At 49.3% G+C, this 5007-nt stretch overlaps 1 long non-coding RNA gene across 1 annotated transcript; it reads left to right on the top strand.

Annotated features, from left to right (window-relative positions):
• The first annotated feature begins 768 nt into the window (after window positions 1–768).
• Window positions 769–4346, top strand: LOC142588948 (uncharacterized). Its single transcript, XR_012829755.1, has 3 exons — window positions 769–859; window positions 1005–1070; window positions 3183–4346. It is a non-coding gene; the product is annotated as an uncharacterized LOC142588948 (long non-coding RNA).
• Window positions 4347–5007: the final 661 nt, after the last annotated feature.

The raw sequence follows: 5007 nt of genomic DNA, 5'->3' as shown, positions 1-5007 counted from the left end.
CGCCTTCCTCCTCGTCCTTCGGACCAGTTCTGTGTGGCCCGCCGAGCGGCGGCATCGACTGCGTGGAGCCCCCTCTCCCCTTTGCGGCGACTGCGGCGCGATCGAGACACTCCAGCACCTGCTTTGTGAGTGCCCCAACTTTTCGCTCGCGCCCGCGTCTCTCGCCCTTGTTTACCGTGGGCACGGCCTGCCGTGCGAAACCGTGACTGAACTCCTGCACCCCTCGGGCTGCCCTTCACGACACAGGACACTACTACGTGCGCTCCTGACATTCGCCGAGGCTGTCGGCCTCGCCGACTGCCTTTAGCTCCATCGCATTTCCGCGGCGTGCTGCTGTTTCTGATGCACTTTCTCTCCCTCTACTTTCATTCCCTACCCCCTGTGCAGCGCGGTTGAGGTGTCCTCTGCTGAGAGACAGTTACTGCGCTGCACTTTACCCCAACCTTTCCTTCCCATCATCAAGAATCTCCTTCTCTCTCTACCCAATTGGCCGATCTGTGTCACGTGGAAGCAGGCGCCACGCTTTTGTATATTTTTTTTCTTTCCAGAGCGGAGCAGGCGCCGCGCTTTTCTATATTTTTTCTTTCCAGCGCGCTCCGACCTCCATTGTTGGGCCTGCGCGACGAAAGTACGGCAGGCGGACTGACGGAATGCTTTAGCGTAATAGAATGTGTTAGGGCCGAGAACTTATTTGCGATGCCGTGCTGCTGCGCTTTCGGTTGCCGCAACAGACACAGCGAGGGCAAAAAGCTTTTTGCTTTGCCATCCGGCGGGCTCAACGCAAAAAGAAAAAAAGTGGATTCACAGGATCGGGCGGGTTGACTTCGAGGAAGTGGCAAAGAGCGCACGGCTTCGTGAAGTAAGTGCCACGGTTTTTCGCAACCTCTTTTGAGCCTAGTTGACACCTTCCGCTTCGAAAAAGTGAATGTGTGCATGGTCTACGTGGTTTTTAGCGCGTTGAAGTTGACCTTTTTTTTTTAATGTGCTCTCTTTATTTCATGTAGTTTCGTCTTGCGGTGAAAGTGCACGCATCTGCAGCTGGCTCGTGACATAGAAGCGACTTTTAATGGGTATGTATTGAGCTCCACCAGCAGTTAGCACATTCTCGATGCTTTTGCAAGGCTCGCTATGACTTATGGATGCAGTCTTTTAGCTTCGAATGTACGCCCGCATGTATTGATTTGCTTTGTAGTGATTAACGTTTTTAACGTCCCGATGCGACTAAATCTCTGATGGAGGTCGTAGTGCATGGCTCCGGATAACTTTATCTAGATCGCCAGGGGATGTTTAACGTGCATTTTGATCGTAGAGTCGTACGTAGGCCGGTAAATTCCTCGTTGGCGTTTCATAATTCTCGAGCGGGCGCGCTAACGCTGCTTTAGAAGTTGGCGCCTCAGCGCGATTGTATTTCTTCCAATATATTTTATTTACTAGTTGTAATAACGTGTCATTATTTTGTACTATTGACGGCGCCTCCAGGGCACCAAAGCTGCAACGGGGAGCACCAAAGCTAGAACCAGGGCTGGATGGGCCTCGCCGAAGCCTGTGCATGCCAAGGGAGTATAAGATTGGCTATGCGGGCAGCCGATTTTTGTATGCGAACATTCCCTGCGCCGCCTGCTTTATTGTAATGTCACGTGCTCTTCAAAGGCCTCCGTTAGCCGTTACATGTGCCCTCCTGCAGCAGTACTTGTAAAAAAAAAAACAATCTATCGTCACGATTACCAAAGCACCCCGCAATGAAAAAAGCGGCCCTGTTGCCAGGCATCGCTGACCGCAGACAGTCGGAATCTCTGACGCGCCGGCCGAACAAAATCATCCTGCAGGTACGTAAATGAACCTACGAAACCACGTACACATACTTTCATGCTGTCAAAACCTGAAACTTTGGTAATTACGCGCGTGTTTGAGCACACCGCGTGCCTGCGTCGATCGTGTTTCAGCAACACGAACTCTCAACGTGCGCGCACTTTACGCACGCCTTGAATAATAGTCCTTTTCTCTATTTCTTCCACAATTCCAACACGACATTTTTAAGGCCAGTTACCGACTGATGAAGCAACATCTGTATTGAAAAAGCTGCTCCGCAGGGCACGAACAAGATTTTCCGCGGATTTCTTCCCGTAGCGTGTTAGCCGTCGTCTGCTACGGCAGACCCACCACCGGCGGCGCCACCGTCGCGACCGCGCCGAGTGGAGGAGGAGGGAAGTGAATGGCGCTACTTTGGGAGATTAAGGGGTTTTAGAACACCGTGAATTCCACGGAGGAAGGAAACTCCGTGGAATTCCTTGGTGCACACGGAGGAAGGAAACTAAGGAGAGGCGCTACCCCCTCCGCGCGCAAGGAGAAAAGTGTGGCGGAAATGACGTAGTAGGTTCTCATTTTTTTTTTGCTGCTTTTTATTTTTTTTCCTGTATGGCCACGCCTTTTAGGCCACATTGGCGGCGTTGTTATGGTTTTGAGCGCTCACACGTATTGCTCTGGTAGGTTTCGTGCCGTGGCAAAGGCGCTGTGTTGGCGGGTTTGCGTTAGTCACCGTGTCTTGTTGCGCGGTGTTACCTGCACCGTGCTCTGCCGGATGTTGCGAGAGCGCGCACGCTCCGCGCGCGAAACCACGCGCAGCGCGGCGTGGTTTCGCGAAAGATGTAAACAAGAGAGGAGGGTGGCCCAAAAGGCGGAGCATCGCCATGAGAGGCGCCAACTTCCGGCTTCACTTTTGCTTCACAAAGAGTGACGTCAGGGCCTCTCCTTAGTTTCCTTCCTCCGTGGTGGTGAATTCAAAGGGCGCCGCCATATTGATGAGCGCTGGTCGCGTCATCCATCCTAAGTGCCGCGAAGTAGCAGGTCTGGGCTGCCACGCCGACGCAGGGAGGCGTATTTGGAACATCCAGAAGGGACAACGCATGGCAACCGCAGCGCCACGCTATTGGCTGCCGGCTGCGGGGACGCGCCGTGGCGTCATGGCTAACAACGTACTCTCATCACCAGCGGTTTCGCGTAGCTTGTGGGTCGTGGCCACGACCTACTTGTATAAAATACAGTAGGTCGTGGTCGTGGCCAACACCGTGGCCAACGTTTTGTCGTGGCTGGCACGCAGACGCGGCTATGTGAAACTGGCGTAACTGTGCGCTGGCGCGGTCGAGAGCCGAGGGTGACGAGACTTTCCGTCCCATCCATTGCAGCGCCCTCTCCGCCCTGCCGATTGATAGGAATCGGGACCTACGCCGGTGCGACAGTTTACGCTGCGAGGATCGCTGGGCGAAACCCATGCTCGGAACCTGTGAGATGGAGTCGTATTCCACCACTACTACTAATGATACGCAGAGCGATGCCCTCAAGAGGAAACAAAAGGCCCTGCGTTTACTGCGCTGCTCACGTCATGTTAATGCAATTCGGCATACATGGACACGGCGTGAAAGCACTGAATAGTGTTTTCACGTATGTGCGCTGGCACAAAACGTTATAAACAGTCCCGAAAGAGCCTATATTGTGTTGGATGTTAAAGTTCACTCCAGATATCAATAAATGTTGCAGGTATGTGCCAATTTCTTCACCTCATTGCAGAGAACTCTCTCGGGCCGTTATTGCATTTTAATGGCTTCCTCCATGTCCCAAATGCTGAATTTCAAATACATTGAAGTTGTTGCAGATGCGAAAGGCCACTTTTATGATGTAATTGGTTCGCCTGTTAAATATAGTTTAAGAAGTTCTGTTCCAAAGGAAATTCCCACCTTTTTACAACTGGGAAAAAATGTTAGAGGTGGAAAACTGTTATAATGGCATTGTGCAAGCTAATGCTTTAATTTCAGTGCACAGCTTTAAGTGAATTTCTAAAGCACAGCAATTTTGCTTGCCGTTTTCTGTTTTATAAACTAAAATGTACATCTTTGAAAGGCAGCCTGACCCTCTTTAAATTCGATATATTGGACACAGGCTGGGAACACTGCTTTCCAATACACTTGCTGAAACTGCCTTATCAGGACACCCTGGTACACAATGCAGATCCATTAAGAAGTGACAAGACAGTTTGACAATTTTAATCATTGAAAGACTTAGCGAAACCTTTTGTGGGTTGTTTCTTTTTGCTTTCAGACGCTGCACATTGCCTTTTAAGGCATGTTTTCAGTGTTTCTTTTTTTATGGGGAGGGCGTGTTAACATCTTTTACACCATGTCAATTATGTGGTGCCATAATGTGTTCTTGGATGGAGTCTTGCCCTTTCATTCAGTACAATATAATGTCGTTTTTTGTGTCATAGGCCGTTTTACATTTGAGTATGAGTGTATCATTTTGCTAAGTTTTGCCTCTGTCACCCAAGCTTGCAAGTTTGCTACCCACTGCTGGTGACATGTAACACATTTGACTTTTGTTCAATAAAAGGAAGTCTGTCACTTATCCTGTGCACTGGCTGTCTTTTTGAATCACAATTTGTTGCCTATATTAGTTATTTTGTTGTATCTCAGATTATGAATGGCTATCACAGTTGACATCATTTAACCATATTGCACACAATGTGGATGATATGTACTCGCAATATATGGCCACCATAAATAGAAGTCAATAATTCAAGAATAGTGCTTTTGCATGGTGGTGCAGCCATGAATTGTAGCTATAAGTTACCAGCACTTCAAGTAGCACTGTTTGTGCAGAATATAGTTCCACTCTACTACTTTCAAACATCATTGTTTTTATCTGCATTTGTATAGCTCCAGTTCCTGTGAACAACGCGCATCTGGTGGAAGAGTGGCTTGCACCTGCAGTTGGGCCCAATGAATAGCCAAATTTCTGCCCGTTTTCATGTTATTAGCATATTAGTAGAGGCGGTCGTTCTTATAGTAGCCTGTTTGCCATGTGTAGAAGCCACTGCAGGTGTCAGGATCTTGTACACATCTTCGGCTTTGCAGGAGACACAGCATCTGGCACATAGTTTGCCACAGGCCATGTCTTTGGGGCAAGTTGGGTTTACTCACTTGCAAAGGGAGAACCAAGCTTGTTGGATAAGGATTA

This window comes from Dermacentor variabilis, chromosome 7 (assembly GCF_050947875.1).
Source record: "Dermacentor variabilis isolate Ectoservices chromosome 7, ASM5094787v1, whole genome shotgun sequence".
Classification (NCBI taxonomy): domain Eukaryota; kingdom Metazoa; phylum Arthropoda; class Arachnida; order Ixodida; family Ixodidae; genus Dermacentor; species Dermacentor variabilis.
The sequence above is the reverse complement of the archived record's forward strand: the minus strand, read 5'-3'. Positions and strand labels throughout refer to the sequence as shown.